This window comes from Mustela nivalis, assembly GCF_964662115.1.
Source record: "Mustela nivalis genome assembly, chromosome: 11".
Lineage (NCBI taxonomy): Eukaryota > Metazoa > Chordata > Mammalia > Carnivora > Mustelidae > Mustela > Mustela nivalis.
In genome coordinates this window covers 94,387,800-94,408,029 of record NC_139030.1, presented here as the reverse complement: position 1 = coordinate 94,408,029, position 20,230 = coordinate 94,387,800, and the positions used below count along the sequence as shown (strand labels likewise).

At 34.8% G+C, this 20,230-nt stretch overlaps 1 long non-coding RNA gene across 1 annotated transcript; it reads left to right on the top strand.

Annotated features, from left to right (window-relative positions):
* Positions 1 to 6,189: 6,189 nt before the first annotated feature.
* Positions 6,190 to 19,646, top strand: LOC309844460. The gene is made up of 3 exons (XR_014300710.1): positions 6,190 to 6,343; positions 7,011 to 7,136; positions 19,478 to 19,646. It is a non-coding gene; the product is annotated as an uncharacterized lncRNA (long non-coding RNA).
* Positions 19,647 to 20,230: the final 584 nt, after the last annotated feature.

Genomic DNA, 20,230 nt, shown 5'->3' with positions numbered 1-20,230 from the left:
ACGTGATGCCCCCAGTTTTATTTTTGTTTTTCAATATTTCCTTAGCGATTCAGGGTCTCTTCTGATTCCATACAAATTTCTGGATTATTTGCTCCAGCTCTTTGAAGAATAGTGGTGGAATTTTTATCGGAATGGCATTAAAAGTATAGATTGCTCTAGGCAGTATAGACATTTTAATAATGTTTATTCTTCTGATCCAAGAGCATGGAATGGTCTTCCATATTTTTGTGTCTTCTTCAATTTCTTTCATGAGTGTTCTGTAGTTCCTCAAGTACAGATCCTTTACCTCTTTGGTTAGATTTATTCCCAGGTATCTTATGGTTCAAATTAAAACCACATTGAGATATCACCTTACACCAGTTAGAATAGCCAAAATTAACAAGACAGGAAACAACATGTGTTGGAGGGGATGTGGAGAAAGGGGAACCCTTTTACACTGTTGGTGGGAATGCAAGTTGGTGCAGCCTCTTTGGAGAACAGTGTGGAGATTCCTCAAGAAATTAAAAATAGAACTTCCCTATGACCCTGCAATTGCACTCCTGGGTATTTACCCCAAAGATACAGATGTCGTGAAAAGAAGGGCCATCTGTACCCCAATATTTATAGCAGCAATGGCCACGGTCGCCAAACTATGGAAAGAACCAAGATGCCATTCAACGGACGAATGGATAAGGAAGATGTGGTCCATATACACTATGGAGTATTATGCCTCCATCAGAAAGGATGAATACCCAAATTTTATAGCAACATGGACAGGACTGGAAGAGATTATGCTGAGTGAAATAAGTCAAGCAGAGAGAGTCAATTATCATATGGTTTCACTTATTTGTGGAGCATAACAAATAGCATGGAGGACAAGGGGAGTTAGAGAGGAGAAGGGAGTTGGGGGAAATTGGAAGGGGAAGTGAATCATGAGAGACTATGGACTCTGAAAAACAATCTAAGGGTTTGAAGTGGCGGGGGGGGGTGGGAGGTTGGGGTACCAGGTGGTGGGTATTATAGAGGGCACAGATTGCATGGAGCACTGGGTGTGGTGAAAAAAATAATGAATACTGTAATGCTGAAAATAAATAAATTTAATTAAAAAAAAACATTGTTATTAAGTACCACTGGGTGATATGAAATTTACATTCATAGTAATTGCAAGCCAGTCTGAATTACATGATATTTCAGATTGTGTAAAATATTTTTATGTTCTCTACAATGTTTATTATATTAACATCATCATATCATTTACTTTTTTGAATTTTTAATCATTTCAGTTTAAATTCAAAAAAGTTAATTTCAATATTTATTTAAGTTTTGTTTACAGTAGCTTAAAATTTGAAAATAATGCTCTGGTTAATAGTAAACTATTCAAATTTATAGATATTTCACTTGTGTAATTTTTTTTCAAAGACTTAACATTAAACCACCATGCAGTGATTATAGATGTAAAAATCATGAGTTCCAGCTTCCAAAACCAAAACAGACCTTTAGTTAAAATGAGTATGCAAGCATGAAACCAAGTGGGCAACATGCCCAGAAAATAGGTCAGATGACAACTGTGACTCAAGAGAAACAAAGTCTTCAAATGAATTGCTAGGAAAAACTGAGCTTTGAAATGCTCAGAGTTGAAGATAGTGATGCTATGCCTTCTGGCCCAGTGCTGCACCACATTTAATAATTAACAGTATTTGAGTGGTTCAGTTGGTTAAGCATCTGACTCTTAGTTTGAGCTTAGGTCAGGATCTCAGGGTCATGGGATCAGGCTTGGGTTGGACTCCAAGGTCATTGTGGAGTCTGCTTGAGATTCTCTTCCTCTCCCTCTCTATCTGCCCCTCCCCTGTGCTCACTCCTCCTTTTTCTCTTTCGAATAAATAAATTAAATCTTTAAAAATATATAAATAATTGACAGTGAGAGATGAATGGCCTAAGCATGGTCACATTCCATGCAGTTTTGCAAGGCCAGTTCAGCTGAAAATGAGAACGATATTTAAGAAAAAGAAACAAAGCTATCGTTTTTTTGTTAACTATTTTTTGTTTAACATATTTTGTTAAGAAACAAAAACAAAGCTATCAAAATTTGAATAGTTCTTGTAGACTTTTTATAAAACAAAGATCCATGGTGCTCTTCAAACCCCTATATGACTTCACAGTATACTAACTCATTTCTTGCAGCATTTTGGTAAAATAATAGCTGTTTAGTTTTTCTACTCTTATAAATATAATTTCCCCTCAAATCATAGGATCTTATTCTCTAAAAACAAGTTTCATGATTTAAACATTAAATGTATGTTATATTGTCTAGCCAGGAGTAATAGATTTTTAAATATCTATCTATCTATCTATGGCATGTATATATATGTCACTATAAGTTGCAATAAATGTTGCAATGTTTATTAACTGAATAATATCTTAATGTGTATATATATTGCTCATATATGTATGTTAAACAAATCAAAGTCTCCACTGCTCAAGCAAAGGCTGTCCTGTAGCATGAGATGGAAGCTTACTAAGTTGCAAATGTTTTCAGTAACAAAAAAATGAATGAATGAATGAACAAACAAATGAATAAGAAAGACATAAGGAGGAAACATGAAGGAAATTTCTTACAAGTTTAAATCAAAGCCCAACACTATTTCCTGATTCCTTTCACTAATCTATTATGTTGCTCATTCTTGATGAGCTATCTGCTACTCCCCACCACTCCCTGTATTGTTTCCTTGCCTGTCTGTACCATGCTCTGTCATGAGGGAGGTTGAGCCTTCTGGATGGCTTTCCCTGTGCTTTCTTCCCAGCTGGCTTCATGGATATGAGCCACAGGCAAGAGGGTAGGAAAAGAGAAAGCCCACAGAATTTCTTTCTCTTCATTCCCTTTTCCACTGTAGCCTTTCTGGTATGGCTTAAATAATTTTTTTGTTTTGTTTTGTTCTTTTGCTTTTAGATCTGTGGGTCAACTGAGGTGCCATTGATTCAGGCTGTGTTTGGCAAGGTGGTTCTGTGTCCTGCGCTCTGGTTGCTCCTCACTGAAGGTCTTTGGGTAGGCTGGTATTACCGTGCTACACATGTTTCTCATCCCATTTCAACCAGTGAGCAGCTGGTCTGTATTTTCATCAAGTCAATGGTAGAGGCATACAGGACGAGCAGGAATGTGTTTAGGGTTTAGGCTTGGAACTAACACATTGTCATTTCCATCCATTTTAGTGACGAAAGCAGAGTACATAATCAAATTTATAAGAGGTGAGGAAACCCTCAACTACATCAGTGAGAAAAACTGCAAAGGGCATGGAGGTAAAGTAGAGAGGAGTGAACAATTAGGCCTAATGAGTTTCTAGAATTTTCGCCATACTGTTTCTGGCAACCTCTCTCTCTCTCTCTTTTAAGATTTTCTTTATTTATTTGAGAAAGAGAGAGCACAGAGGGAGAGTGAGAGGTGAGAAGGAGAAGCAGACTCCCACTGAGAGCCCAATGTGGAGTTCAATCCCAGGACCCTGACATCATCACTTCATCCAAAGGCAGACGCTTAACCAACTGAGACATCCAGGTGCCCTCTCAACCTGTCTCTTAAGCTGACTTCTCCATCTGCATGTATTCCATAGAGAGATTTTCATGTATTAACAAAACTTTTAATGAAAATATATTTTGCGATATTTTCTTTCCAAGTTTCTATTTTTTGTTTAAATATAATTACCAGAAGAGGGTTGAGTTCCTATACACTTAAAGGTGGTAGCATAATGATTATGTAATGTAATTTAACAAAATTTTTGGATAGAATAAAGTACTTTTATATTGTAAAAGAAATAACTAAGAAGTTGGTGAAATAAGTTAGGGGATCTTTTATAATCACTTGTGAAATGAAATGTCCTTTTTTTCTCTTTTTACAAAGATTAACAATGAGAACATATATAACTGCAATAATGATGACCCCTAGAAATATCTTAATTTAATAGCCTAACTTCAAGAGTTAAATAAAACTTTTTAAACTAGAAGAGTGAAGGAGGAGAAAGTCACATTTTTGAAGTATCTACTCCATACTAGGGATGGAATGATGTTATTTATTTGACAGATTCCACAGCCCCCAAATACACATGCCTCATAACAACAGCCTGTGAGGCTATTTTAAATTATTATCTCTACTTATCTTACTTACTATACTTATATATCTACTTACTATACTATACTTATAGTATACTGTACTCTCTCTCTCTCTCTATATATATATATACACACAGAGACACATACAGTATACTAATCTATACTACTCTCTATATATACAGTATGTGTGTGTATGTGTTTACCATACTTACACATACTCTACTTATCTACTTACTATACTTACTATCTCTACTATTTCTACACTTGGGCTCAGAAGGCTCATAAATCACAGAGCTAATAAGCAGTAGCCCAGGAAATGTTTCCAGGCAAAATATACATATGTGAACAAAAATCATCTATAAATATATTGCCTAATATTTTGAAAAGAGCTTTGTATATGAAGGGAGAGATTTGTAATTTGAATGCCCTGTTTACTGTGTAAACTTGGGTAGTTACTGACATCTTTGAGCCTTTTTTAAAAATAGTGTTGGAGATTGAGAAGAGGAAATACACCAATTTTCACCAAATAAATTCAGAGCTAGTTTTAAGACACACACAGGAACTGAGCATATGGAAATCAAACCATCACTTCTAATACTGTAAAATTCACATTACAGAATATAGCTTCAATCTGCTAACTATCCCAGGGTAGACTTTGGATTATTCCACACAAGAGAAACTTAGTTCTTTGAGCATACAAACTTATCGAGCTTACTGTTTCCACAAAAGCAGTATGAACTAAGAAAAAGAAAATCAATACTTCCTCTCCTACAAAACAATATGGACTATTCAGGGAAATTTTTCTTCCTCAAAAGGAGAAGGGATTGATATTTTAAATAAGATAATATCACATACATGGGTAATTAGTGATTCTATTTCAAATGAAACTAAATATTTTTTCCTACATATTACTGAGGAGAAAAATTACTGTCATTCATGCCTTATGGGGTACTGATAAAGCCCTCATGAGATAAGATAAAAAAAAATTTTTTTTTAACTTTGAATTTCTTTATAGTTGTTCTCAATGTACAAAAGAGTAATCTGTGAAATCTTCAGTGTGTATGATATTGCCCTTGTTTCTTTATCATGCAGTTCCATGAAACTTCTTAAATTTAACATAGGCTAATCAGAAAAAGATATTCCTGTTGTCAACATACGCTGGAGGAAATTAACATTTTAAGAGGAACCTACATTTTTCCAGGGAGACTGACATGTCCTGTTCATTTACTACTCATGACTAACCTATAGATTAGCTATTATAAAAATCTGTGCCTCACATAAGATACATTAAGTGTTAAAGTTTATATTGAAAGTGTGCATGAAATCTGGAAAAAAGCCAGTGGAATGCTGAAATTGATTTAGAATAATTCTGTGATATTTTCCATTATGTTAGAATAGACTAGATATTTTGTATAAGAAACATTCTATACCAATTATCTATAAGCTATGCATTTTGAATCCATTTTAAGGATCAAAACCTTTCAAGGTCTAGAATCGATTAAAAGTACTAAGCCAAATATTTACTACTATTATTATTTTATTATATTGCCTCTTCAATGATTTTGAAAGAAGTAAATAGATTCCTAAAAGGTAGATAATAATTTCATACTTGCTTTTGGGTCCTAAAGTTGATTAAAGAACAAAATCTAATTACTGAAAGCCTTCCTTGACTAATTAGAAAAGTCACAGTCAATGTACTGTCATTCAATCACATAAACCTGTCTTTCACATTGTTCTCCCTTTGTGTCTCCATATTATAGCAAAAAAAAGTATGTGCAAAAAATGTTAATACTGTACTTGGCTTAATATAAAATGTTCTCCATGGAAGCCCATCAAGGCAGCAACTGTTCTAATAAATGTCATTCCAAAGAATTCAGGCTGGTATCAGAATTATTTATTAGACATGCAATACAGGTGAAGGTATGAACTGCAGTCACACTTGAGAAACTCACTGAGGAGTTGTATGATGTGTAGAGAGAAAATTGATTTTGCTGCTTATCTTCAGCTGTCAACCGCTTTTTCAGTTAAACTGCTTGAAGTACAATGTACTGATGAGACAAGTACTGGTCAGTTATGTATATTATCTCTAATCCTCACAACACCCCTGCAAGGTAGCTATTATTATCTCCATGTTATAAACAAGTAAACCAAAGCTTCAAGATGTTTAGTAAACCACCCCAGGCTCAGAGATGAGGAGCGGTGAAGTTGATATTAGATCTCAGGTGCTTTCACCGGGCCCCCAAGTCTTCTACAACATTATATCAAGGTACTACCTTTAAAAATGAAATTTTGGGGTGGTTCAGTCAGTTGAGCCTCCTCAACTCTTGATTTGGGTCAGGTCGTGATCTCACGGTCATGAGAAGTGGCCTGCCTCGGGCTCCTTGCTCAGCGGGTGGGGATCTGCTGGAGATTTCCTCTCGGCTCCTCCCCTCATGCTCTTTCTCTCTCTTTTTAAAAATAAATAAGTAATTTTTTTTTTTTTAGAAAATGAAATTTCAGTCAGATTTTTACTTGAGGAATTTTGAAGAAATGATAAAAAATATTTGAACATCTTAGTATTAAGTAGAATATACTTTTTTCTAAGCGTGTTTCTTTTTTAAATATTTTATTTATTTATTTGACAGAGTTTGAGATCACAAGTAGGCAGAGAGGCAGGCAGAGAGAAAGGAGGGGAAGCAGGCTCCCCACTGAGCAGAGAGCCCGATGCGGGGCTCAATCCCAGGACCCTGAGCTCATGACCTGAGCCTAAGGCAGAGGCTTCACCCACTGAGCCACCCAGGCGCCCCTTCTAAGCATGTTTCCATAGAGTGATTTTTACCACCTTTTATTTCTCTGTGCCACTGAAATCGTTTACTATTAATATGCTCAATCTATTTTTTATTGAGTTGGTGACATGAAATGAGGAATGATTATTTATTGAAAATGTTTTGCAGGATAGATCTACAGAGACCAAAATGCTCATTTTCAAGACTGTCACAGAAGAGAATGATAACAGCCTTGATACATAGCCATTACTGTTCATGTCACAAGTTAAACATGATGCTTTGAAAAATGTTTACGTAAGTTAATTTTCTATTTAACTAACTATCATAATGTTACTGGGTGCTCCAGAGAATATGCCTTTGATAATATTTCTAGTTTATGAAGATCTTTAATTTCTCTCTAATCACAAATTCTCAGAAAAAAGGTAGACAATTTGATTAATTCTAAAAGAAAGGTTAGTATTTTACCTCTGATTGAATATGGAATAGATTTCAGACCTTGAGAGCTGGCAGCATTTCAGAATAAATATTTTGAATATTTAAAGGAATTTTTTCCAATTCTTATATAAGTGAAATTTCAGTACACAAAACAGCAATCTGTAGGTACAATAAATCGATATATTGTTTGATATCAAATTCCAAATTTTAATAACTGCTGGACAGAATCCAAAAAGAAGAGCTGAGAACATATAGCTCAAGAATGCACTGCAGCCTTTGCAAATATTTGAAAGAAAGTAGCAACATATTAAAATATTATTGGAGCAAATATAAATTTCCCCTGGTAAGTGTTCTTTATATGTGAGACACTATTTTTTATTGAGTAAATATTTGAAAACGACTTGGTTTAATAAAAAGAAATCTACAAACAGTAAAACAGGACTCTAGGTATGCATGATATTTCCATGATTTTAACCTCTTGAAGTATATTAGTCCATACATTCAGGACTGAAAAGAAAAAAGGATGAACTTAAAAAAAAATCTGGCAGTAACACTTTATGAGCTTTTTTGGTGCTTTCCTGCATTTTTTAACCTTCTCAATTTTTATGTGAATTTCTTGAATTTATAGTGAAAATGCCAGCATATATCCAACTTTTATATATTTGTAGGGCTCTTATTGTTATTGTTGTTTTCCCAATATAACATATGTGCAACAGATCTGGGTTTGTGAATTAGTTATATTTGTGAAATGCTTTGAAATCCACAGAGTGGTAGAAAGTAGGCAAAGCATATTTTCATAGGACCTGAATTAGCCAGTTCTATCTAAAAATAGTAGAGTGCTATATTCCAGAAATTCAATTTATAAACAAAATAAATTAAATTAAAATGGCTATCATCTTTTATTAAGAATAGATCTAGATTCTACTAGAGGTCAAGTTGATCTGTGGTACCAAAGAAAGTTGTCAATTTTGTCCCAAGGACCAAAAGTATCTGCATAATTGAGTAGAATCTTTAAAAAGCATTTTCTGGGAAAGGAGATGGTATGGGAGCATATGGTATAGGTAAGAAGGGAAAGGGACCAAAACAATGCATACCAGCGAGCCCACATTTATGAACTTGAATAGAGCTCAGGCATTCTGCTAACTAATATGAGCTATAGAAACGGCATACTGGATCACTGAGAATAGCCAAAATATATATGATTCAGATGATACTTTTCTTTCTTTTTTTTTTCTTTTTAAATATTTTATTTATTTATTTGACAGAGAGACAGCGAGAGAGGGAATACAAGCAGGGGGGTTGGGAGAGGGAGAAGCAGGCTTCCCCTTGAGCAGGGAGCCCGATGTAGGGCTTGATCCCAGGACCCTGGAACCAGGACCTGAGCCGAAGGCAGATACTCAATGGCTAAGCCACCCAGGTGCCCCCAGATGAGACTTTTCTTTTAGTACTCTTGTTACTAAATTGCCTGTGTGGGTTGGAATGTTAGTCCTAAAAATCTAACCAGAAGTCACAGTTACTTTCAAAATTACTTTGCATTATTTATATATGTATATATATATATATATATATACTCATCAATTCTTACACTGACATGAAATTTTAACTGCAAATATACTGAAGGTTTGCAAAAGTTTTTAACCTTCAGTTAATCAGAACCAATGGAGAAAATGACTTATTTGTCTACCTTGAGTTTGTTTAAATTTCCAAGAAGATTTAAATAACATATTTTAATTCAAATAATAACTATTCTAACATAGCATAGATAATAAAAGCCCTTCTTAATATTTCCTAGATCGTTTCCTTCGTAACACGGTTTAAACAACTATCTGCTGTCATAAACAGGGCTGATGTTTCAGCTAACAACAACTGCTCATATAATTTTGGCAAAAACATACAATCATTGCTTACTGTGTACATTAGAAGCACCATAGGGCTTAATGTTAATTAGAAGTATGGCATGATGTTGCCCAGCTGTCGGGATATATGCTATCACAGTACAGCATTCATTTATTTCTTTCATTTCTATTATTGCATTAGAATCTTTCACTTTATAGGGAGCAAGGCATGTCAGGGCCATCCCATAGAGATTTATTAACTGTATGCCAGAAATTAGAGAAATTGAGGAACCTGTCTTAGCCTGTGGAGATCTGGAAGACCAGATGCAACATTCAAGAGACAATGACAACTTGGATGAACAAAAAGAAATGCTGGAGACCTGGTGTCTCATCATCCCATTAGAAGCTAGCTTTCTCTTGCTCCCCACTCTAATGACGCCACTCTGCTTACAAACCAGTGTCTCATAAATAACTCATGCTTACACGCAGTTCTTACTTCTGCTCCTCCTCTAAAATCAAAATGTCCAAGAAAGAGGATCAGGATAGATTTTTTTACTCACCATCCAACGCAGAGCATTCTTACTGGTCAGAGTCTTCAAACCATGTCACCTCCCAGGTGTATCTATCTACATAATCAATAACCAAAGGGTCATTCTTGAACAACCCTGAGGTTATGGGCATATATTCAGGAGTGCGTCTATCAAGTTGAGAGTCTAGTAGGCAAAGATGGTGGCAACTCCAGGTGTGTGGTTCAGGGTGGCTTGCTCCCAAGAATATGCTCTGCCCCGATGATGCTGCAACTGAGTATGTGTGTCACTACAACTGGCAGCCCCACAAAAATATGGACCCTTATCCTCTATTCTTGCATGCTGCATTAATATGACTAAACGATCTATCCTATTCATAGCATCTATTCTGAATTGTTGCCATTAGTGTAACTTTTTGGTTTTGGGCTTTTTGTTTTTTGGTATTTTTTTTTTAGATTTTACTTATTTGATAGACAGAAATCACAAGTAGGCAGAGCAGCAGGCAGAGAGAGAGAGAGGGAAGCAGGCTCCCTGCTGAGCAAAGAGCCCGACACAGGGCTCAATCCCAAGACCCCGGGATCATGACCTGAGCCGAAGACAGAGGTTTTAACCCACTGAGCTACCCAGGCTCCCCAGTGTAACTTCAGTTTTAAGGAGGAGGTTGTGGTTGAATTTTTCAAAATCATTTGAAGGAATAATAGTTTAAGAACTACCTTTTATTTTTATACAGAAAATTTGTATCAAAATCTAACATTAGTATCTGACTTGGTTATAACTCCAATCTATCGAACTGAATAGTATCTTTGCTTCTACTTTATTTTCTTTATGAGTAGAGGAACACGCTAATTCATTGTTTTTGCTATTACTTACATTAGGGTTCATTCTTGGTGTTGTACATCCTATGGGTTTGGACAAATGTATAGAGACACATATGTACAATTATAACATCATACATTTTCTCGGCCCTAAAAATTATCTGTGCTTCACCTGTTCATCCCTACGCCCCCCACCCCACCGCTCCCAGGCCCCAGCAACCACTGGTCATTTTACTGTCTCCATAGTTTTGCATTTTCTAGAATGTCATACAGTTGGATTTGTAGAGGATACAGTCTTTTTAAATTGGCTTCTTTCATTTAGTAAATTGTATTTAATTTTATTCCATTTATTTTTATAAGATGGTGTTGAATAAAGGCAATTCCACAGCAGGATATTGTGCAATGCTATATGAGAAATACTGAGAAATAGAATTTATTATGATGTTCATGTGAAATTTTTAATAAAAGCCCTAAATAATAAATGTCATAGATGGCATCTAAGCAGGACACAAAATGAACTCAAAGGGCATCTCACTGTTTTGTACAAACACCAAAAAGTTAATTTGCTCAACTGCTTCAGAAATACAGAAAGTCTGTCATACAACCAAAGGTGTCACAAAATGGCTTTGTTATCTAATTGCCAGAAATAAAAATATTTCTAGTGATATTTATGCAAATTTATCAACATTTCTTTCTTTTATCAAAGCATCATTATTGTTCTGTGATTCCAAAAGGAAAAAGTGAATACCTCTATGCTGTAATGCCAATTACCAGAACACTTCCCTACTGATAATGTAGATTGTCATGGGCTTATGCTACAATCTACTTACGTTTCCTTCTCTTCCTATAATGATTTATTTTTAAAGAGGAATAAGACATACCACTTGTAGAAATCCTACATGAAGAAATTAAAATAATACATGTGAGGTTTCTTAAAAAGATCTCAGCTTGTGCTGTAGACAGTAAAATACACTTTAAGTAAAATAGAACATTGAATATGAGGTAAATGGATGGTAAGTGCTATTGTTCGTGACAAATTAGTTCTTAGAAGCGTAAACTCTCACAATTTGTATTACTAAAAGTCATGAGAACAGTATCTAAATGTCTGTTCCTCAGCAGCTATAAAAACAATTGACATAAGTGACTCTTAATCTCACAAAACAAACTGAGGGTTGCTGTGGGGAGGGGGTTTGGGAGAAGGGGGTGGGATTATGGACATTGGGGAGGGTATGTGCTTTGGTGAGTGCTGTGAAGTGTGTAAGCCTGGTGATTCACAGACCTGTACCCCTGGGGATAAAAATATATGTTTATAAAAAATAAAAAATTAAAAAAAAACAATTGACAAGATAAAATGTTAAAACTCACATGCCTTTCCATTTGTTTATCAAGGCAATAATGTCCCATAAAGTCCCTCACCATGCCATTCATCAAGTATCTCTACATAGAGAGATCCTGACAATGCTAAGAACTTAGGAAAAGGAGACAATTTAACACAGATAAAATGTATTATGGAGGTGGAATTTGATGCTAAAAAGTAGGCTTAACTTGAGAATCTCTAATTTTTATTAGCAATAGAAATTGCTGTCAAAATAGAGGACCTTTGGACCTTTTGATTCAAACTCTTGAATTAACTATAGCAGAACATAGACTATCTATAGTCATTTACTTTATGACAAATGTGAAGCAGTGAGAATTCTTCAACATTCCTGTAAATATGTGGGATTAGTATGATTTCCATGTGGGCAAAATGAATCTTGAGCCCTCTACTTGATACTCCATCAAGTGATTCTGAAATCTGACTGGGAAGTTTTGACAAGATAAGGATTCCTGGACCTCCACCTCAAACTCAATTCAAAATTTGAGAAGTGAGGTACAGAAATACCTATTTTCAAAGTTTCAGTGTCATTTTTTCATGAAGTTGGTACATTAGTAAGAAAAATAGGCTTTAGAGAAAAATTGATTTTAGCATCTAAGAACTAAATCCACTTTTTGTGTTCCCTTGAAAGAGCTCTATGTTATCATACATGTTTCTCTTCTCTTTTGAGCTTTCTCTTAATTATTTCTGTATGATCATTTCCAATCTGGAGATTATCCTTCTTAATAAAAAGGATGAAAAGAGTAATTCAATTATTTTTTTTTCTTTTGTTTATTCAAAAATGATTTTTGACCAGCTACTGTGTTCCAGACATTCAGGTCTTGGGGCATATTTATTTAAAAAAAATAATAAAAATAAAAGATAATTTGATCTTATTAGTCATTTGGAATTTGTTATTAAATTTTATGATGTTAGTGGTTAAAAGTACAATGTAAGAATGTGAATATAAATTCACAGAAATGAGTCTGTAATTAATTAGCTCTAGGACTTGTAATACTGAGTGTCAAATACAGACCAAGGCATTCCTAGTTTTCCTTAAATAATTCTGTAAACCTCCGACTTCACTTATAAAATCTTGCTGGAATATAAAGATAGCCTTAATGGTTAATTTATTTTTATAAGGATTTTTTTAAGACTTTAAAAATTTATTTGAGAGAGAGTGAGAACACAAGTGGGTAGTGACGGGGGGGATACGAGGGAGGAGAAGGAGAATCTCTATTGAGCAGGGACCCCAAACCTGGGGCTGGATTCCAGGACCCCAGGATCATGACGTGAGCCGAACACAGATGCTTAACTGACTGAAACACCTGAGCACCCTAATGGTTAATTTTAAAAATATTAAAAGTACAAACATTCGTTCCCACTAACATTTATAATTTAAACTATTGACAATGGATACTATTTCTCAAACAAATGTTAAGAAGAATTCTTTTTCCAGAAATTTTAAACTGGCAGGAAATACTACTTAACATGTCATACTCTTGCTTAATAAAATGCCACAAAAAACAGGACTATAATGCAAAATCAAAGAGTAGATTTTGAGTAAGTTTCGAAAAAAAAAAGTGACAGTTTAATTAGATATCTTAGCATCCCACATTCAAGCCCAAGCTGTTTAGTTGCTTAGAATAACTGGAAAAGGGAAAGCAAGGCTAAAGATGGTATTTCATTTCTCACTATATGTCATTGTAATGTAAAGATGAAAATATAAAAACTGGCATCCAACTGTCTGGATTTAAATTCCTAGCTGTGTGACTTTAGGCAAATTTATTTAACCTCTGTGCCTCACTTTCCTCATCTATACAATGGGAACTTGAGAATACTCATCCCCCTAAGCTTGTTTTGAGAATTAGAGTGAACAGATGAAACTGGATTAATTAGCATCCAATACGTACATACTTAGCACCCAATAAATTTTAGCCAAATTATTATTGTCATGATTATTATTTTCTCTGGATCCAAAAATGGTTGGGAAGATTTAGTTGTTTAGCAAAAACAAATTTTGTTAGCTGTTATTTAATGGGCTGATTTTTAAAAATTTAGATATTATATATTGCTTATATTGCTTTTTCTTTGTTATCCTCTGAAAACAATCATATATGTTAATCAGGTGATGAATTCCATTTTAAAGTCATTGGAGAAATTAATTTCTGAAGGTACTTTGGAACTCTCCTAAAGGTCTTTAAAACTAGCCAGAAAGAAAACAAATTTGGGTAGACTAAAACCCAAACATTTCAGAGTTACAGAGACTACATAAAAATATCACTGTACAAGCGCATCAGAGGCATGAAGTTTAAGGGCACATAAAGTCCACAGTATGAAAACTCTTGCCACCTACAGCATTAGTGTTGGTGTCATGGGGAAGGCCACCCTCCACCTTCAAAACCAGGAATTTTGCCAAGACATTCCATTAGTCACAAATGTAAGCAAAGACAGCACATAGAGCGGGACATTTTAGTGCAGCTTTCTAACCCTCAGACAAAACAACACATACCTACATTTCATGAGCCCAGGGAACTAAACACACAAAAAGCATTCACTTCCTTTCTAATCTTTTGCCAAAGTACAAAAATTTAATTGAATTTTAGGAGGATATTTAAATAATCACTATTAAAAATTTAAACTACTGACTTAAAGTTATTCATATTTATTATTAAGAACATTTTTTAAATGCATATACAAATGTAAGAAAAGCAAAACTCAGCTGCACTTGCACAACCCAAAGATAAATAGTTGTTTGTGCACTAACCCACCTCCACACTCCTCTTTCCCTCAAGCCCCCGCTACTGCCCCCAGGCATTTGTTCATACAATAAGATTCCATACCCTGACTACCATTAATTAAGTCTTCGTGGGTTCTTGGTTAATCACAACTTCTTTAGAAGGAACGTGAAAACAAGAAATTTCAGACCATATGCTATATCCATCTTTCTTATTCCTTTCATCAAGATTTAATTTGAAGTAAATTTTTAATTTTTGAAATGTTTCCATCTTTTACTAAAATATTTTTCTGAAAATCTCTAGCTTTATTTACATTTGTTGCTGTAAAAGTCTTGTTAACAGGGGCGCCTGGGTGGCTCAGTCATTAAGCATCTGCCTTCAGCTCACGTCATGATTCCAGGGTCCTGGGATCAAGCTCCGCATCAGGCTCCCTGCTCAGCGGGGAGCCTGCTTCTCCCTCTGCCTGCTGCTTCCCTTGTTTGTGCCTTCTCTATCTTCCCCTGCTTTCAAATAAATAAATAAAATATTCTTTAAAAAAAAAAAGTCTTGTTAACATAAATTATTGAAGAACAATAAATTGATTTTTTTTAAATTATCTTACAGGTTTCAAAATTTGCCTGTTGTAGTACAATTCAAATTAATTAAAAATGATATTTACTTAGAGTACACTAGATCTACTTGGGTCCGAAGTCACATATTTCACTTCTATACAGTCCTCCTTAAAAAAGTGGAAAAACTTGATTCAGATCCAAAGTATCTAAGTCTCTAGTCCTAAGTTCATTTTATACCAATTACTATAAATAAATATATGGTTCTGAAGGAAAATAAATGGAAGATATTAGTTTGTATACCTACATGAAATCACACGTTTTGTCAGGTATGAAACAATGCATTTTTTTTAAAGATTTTATTTATTTATTTGACAGAGAGAAATCACAAGTAGATGGAGAGGCAGGCAGAGAGAGAGAGAGAGGGAAGCAGGCTCCCTGCCGAGCAGAGAGCCCGATGCGGGACTCGATCCCAGCACCCTGAGATCATGACCTGAGCCGAAGGCAGTGGCTTAACCCACTGAGCCACCCAGGCGCCCCGAAACAATGCATTTTTAACATAAAATTAAAAAGTTCAAACCATAGCCTATTGTGATTAAAACACATTTCCATTGCACAGCTAGGGGTCCTTTTCTTTAAATACAAAAAGAATCAGTTGTCCAATGAAAATTTTAACTTTCCGAAGAAAATTAAACAATGTTTTACACAAGAAGAGCAAAATAACATTTCTTACATTATACATAAATTGCTTATTGCTTATGTATGAAGCTATTTCTTATGGTTTGACTAAAATACATTTATCACTTAGAGAAATTCATGTTCTCTGTGTAGTCTTCTTTCTGTAGTTGTTGGTTTTGCTACAGCCTTAATTTGAGTTCATGATAGTTATTTTCTATAAACAATTTTTTTAGATAGATGTTTCAAGGGTTATTCAGTATTTTGATTATAGTAAAATATTATTAAGCCAACATAAAGCACAATTTGACCTTTGTATATCACAGATTTTAAGTATTTGGGAGCCCTTACCCCATTTGTTAAATGATCTTAGCTAAAAGGCTTAGCTAAAAAGCAAAATTGAATTTGCTATTTAATTTTTTCCACAAACAGATCATGTTCCTTCATTAATATCCCAAATTATAGGTGACAACCATGTTGTCTACCTGACACTAAAATTTAAATATTTCAATGTATTTGAAAAGAAAACACAAAATTTCGAACTGTTATAGAGAGGTATTTTCTGGGGGCGCCTGGGTGGCTCAGTGGGTTAAGCCTCTGCCTTCAGCTCAGGTCATGATCTCAGAGTCTTGGGATGGAGCTGTGCATCAGGCTCTCTGCTCAGCAGGAAGCCTGCTTCCCCCTCTATCTCTGACTGCTGCTCTGCCTACTTGTGATCTATCTCTCTCTCTGTGTCAAATAAATAAAGAAAATCTTTATTTTTTTTTTTAAAAAGGTGTTTTCTGCCCTTTTCCCCCCATCACCCAACCTATTTTTCAAAGGATTAAGTTTTTCCTTGTCTTGAATTTTTCCTTGATTTATTGAGGCTGGGAAAAGAAAAATGAGTTTTGCCTGGTTCAGAGCCTTTGACAGTTATGTGCCTCACGAGCAGGTGAGCTTTACCTTACTCCACCTTCTACCCAACAATTACAGGAGTAAAGGACCCAAGTGTTTCTTCATCAGGCAGATGTGAAGGCCCATCCTTCTCTGTTTGGGCTAACAGGCCAAGTAAGTATGAAGCAATATAGTAATTCCTTTCATAGTTTTCTGTTAAATGGAAATTAAAATTCCTGTTAAAATTCCTTTCATAGTTTTCTGCTCGCAATTTAACTTTTTTGTTGTTAGTGTGTTTGTTTTGCAGTATAGTTTTGGATGAGATTCCCCAAAGGACAAATGTGAGGGAAGTGTTACCGTCCAGAGAGCGGTCACAGACCCAAGGCAAATTTCATTTGTTGAAATAGTTCTCAGTTGATGTCAGGCACAATGAGAAAATAATATTGTTATTCTATCTGCAGACTTCAACATAAATGTCTGTTGCTATTCAGTGTTGTCTCACATAACTCCTTTTTAAAAGAATGCACCATTCTAGTCAAAATATCTACTTTAAGATCTTTTCAGTATTTCTTGTGTAATGTCATTACATTTTAGAGTTGGACAGACTGTCAAGACACAGTTCTTTGGTCACTTTCATGCCATTTCATATTAACTATCATCTCCAAGGAAATGTGCTTCTGGGAATTTTCTGTCCTGGCAAAAATGGTATAGATTTAAAATGCAAAAAGATAAGACATTTTGCAGTAGCAATATGGAACATCTTAAGAATGTGAGGGGGGAGCGTATTCTAAGGGACTGGTGATGAAAGGTACAAAAATAGATACAATTTCCCCACACTTGGGATTCATAATACTGACTTCATTTAACTCATCGTTTCCTAAACTTACCCAGCCATTGAACAAACCACCCTGCAATTTCTATAAAGCAGAAATTAACAGCCCCTTGAACTTTTATTTTAGTGAATACTCTCAGGAAAATATTTGGTGACTTGAATCTGTATTAAAATGGTCTACTTGTAAAATAGATTTCTGTAGAGAGTGAAAGACCTAAAGCAGCTTTGTAAAGGGAGTAGAACTATTTAAAGCTGCAAGGACTTTGCTTTCCCGAGTTCTTTTAATGAAACATCCACTTTGATTGAGGCTTCAAGAACTTTCACACAATTGTGAGTCTAACTTCTACTCACAATAATTTTATGCCCACGTTCCAACAATAACTATTCTCCCTCCTGAGGAAATAATAAAATAAGCTAGCAAGAGTAAGCATAACATCCCACTTTACACTGGGCTGAATCATCTCTTGGTTGAATGGGTTTTGGGGGAGTTAGGACCTGTTGTTTTTTTTTTTTTTTCACCAGAACATTCTCATTATAAAATATGGTATTTTGTTCAAATCACAAGTCCTTGTTCTTTCTGAACAAGATGTTGCACTTGATTGTAGGACATAGAAAAGCAAAGTATTCAACAAAATGGAAAAAATAATCACCTTTCGTGAAATCAGTTTGTTTAAAAGACTGTTGCTGAAGAAGCCGTTGCAAATTATTTTCTGAGTGTTTTTTGGTGAACATTTTTAGACTTACAAAATGGAAATTATTTTCAACTTTCTATCATAGTCTTGATCAGAGTGGATTCTAAATATACTTAATGATTAAGTAAGGTCAATTGTAAAGATGACTTAATAGAGGGAAATGTTTTCAATGAAAATAAGATTAAAAACACTGGTATACATAACAGTATTATAATATTGTAATATTAGTATACCATGAGCCTAAAATTGCACATAAATATAAAATTCTTACATTTGATAAGCTATACATATCTTTCAGGATACTTTAAGTTTCAGACTTCATAGTTGAGTACAAATAATTTTTAACTTCATTTGAATCATTTGCTTTTTTATACTTTATCTTAGATAAAAAAGATAACCAGATAATGTAAGGAACACAGATTTTTAAATCATGTGAAATATTTTCTAGTTTATTGCTGAATAAAAACCAAAAATTAGAAATAGTCAAAACAAGCTTATAACAAGACATGATGTGTATGTAGAATTGAAATGCTGATATATTTTTTAGAAAAAATGTCTAAATATCAACACTGAAAACCACAAATTTCACATGAAATTATTGTGCTTAGTAAGTTTGACTTTGGAATGTGAAATCAGAGGTTTCAAAGTTATAATCCCACAACATTAATGCTGAAAACAATGATGGTTAAACATCTTTACTGTGGGAGGCCTGGGTGGCTCAGTCAGTTAGCAGGTTATGATGGCAGGTTTGATATTGGATTGAATCCAATATCAGACTCCTTGTTCAGCGGGGAGCCTGCTTCTCCCTCTGTCTGCTCTGCCTACTGCTCTCCCTACTTGTGCTCTCTCTCTCCCTGACAAATAAATATTTTTCTAAAATAAGCATCTTTATTGGATCTTGAGTTTTCATTTAGAGAGAAAAATCTCACATGAATTAGGTTTGAATACAAAATATCCAAGGGAAGTTTAAAGAAATGTATATTATGAAATATAGTTGAAGTTCAACATGAGTCATAAATTTGCTTTGCAAAGCCAGTCAAGTAATTAAACATGTAAAGTAAAAACATGAGGGATACAGACCTTGATAAACTCAGGAAAGCATGACTGGCCTTGAGGGGTCATGGATTATTTTGTTTTGGACCCCTGGCCAATTGTTTCCTTACAGGAAATTAGAGCTTTTGTTGCCAGAATTTTGACTTTTCAAAATACTCTAAAAATCTAGAATAATATTTATAATCTCCTGTTGTTAAAATGTTGGCATTAGATGGTTGCCTACCCAAAACCCATTCTCCCCTTTCTCCTTCCTAATAGACCATTGAATATCATTCAGAAATCCATCATTTCCAGGTGCCTGGATGGCTCAGTTGTTAAGCAGCTGCCTTTGGCTCAGGTTGTGATCCCAGAGTTAGGATCCTTCTCCCTGCTCAGCCAGAAGCCTGCTTCTCCCTCTCCCACTCCCGCTGCTTGTGTTCCCTCTCTCACTGTGTGCTCTCCCTGTCAAATAAATAAATAAATAATCTTAAAAAAAAAAAAGAAAGAAATCTATCTTTTCTACCTCCCTCCACCTTGTACCCTCCAATACACACACACACACACACACACACACACACACACACACACTCACATTCACACTCTTACTGCCCAAGTGTCTTGGAAAAGCTGAATTTCTGCTCCTGATCTGAGATTTGGTTAGCTTAAGTGTTAATTTCATTCCATTCCCAGGCAGAAATCCAATATCACATAAAATATCGTAAAACAATTATTGGCAGTTCTAACCAGCTGCGTAAAAATTAAATTAATTATAAAATATCAGGAATTTGATGTGATCTTTGAGCCACTGGCCAACTGACTTAAATCCTCTCTATTTCTTGATATTCTTTTCTGTGAGATAGTATTTTTCCCTATTATTTGGGCCAATTTGAAAAATGTTTCTGTTGCTTTTACCTAAAATTATCAAAATGATTCAGCAACAGATTAAAAAACAATAGACAAAACAAGTAAGGACCAAACCTAATCTGTAGGTCATATAGTTAAGATGTCTATATATATATATATATATAGGCA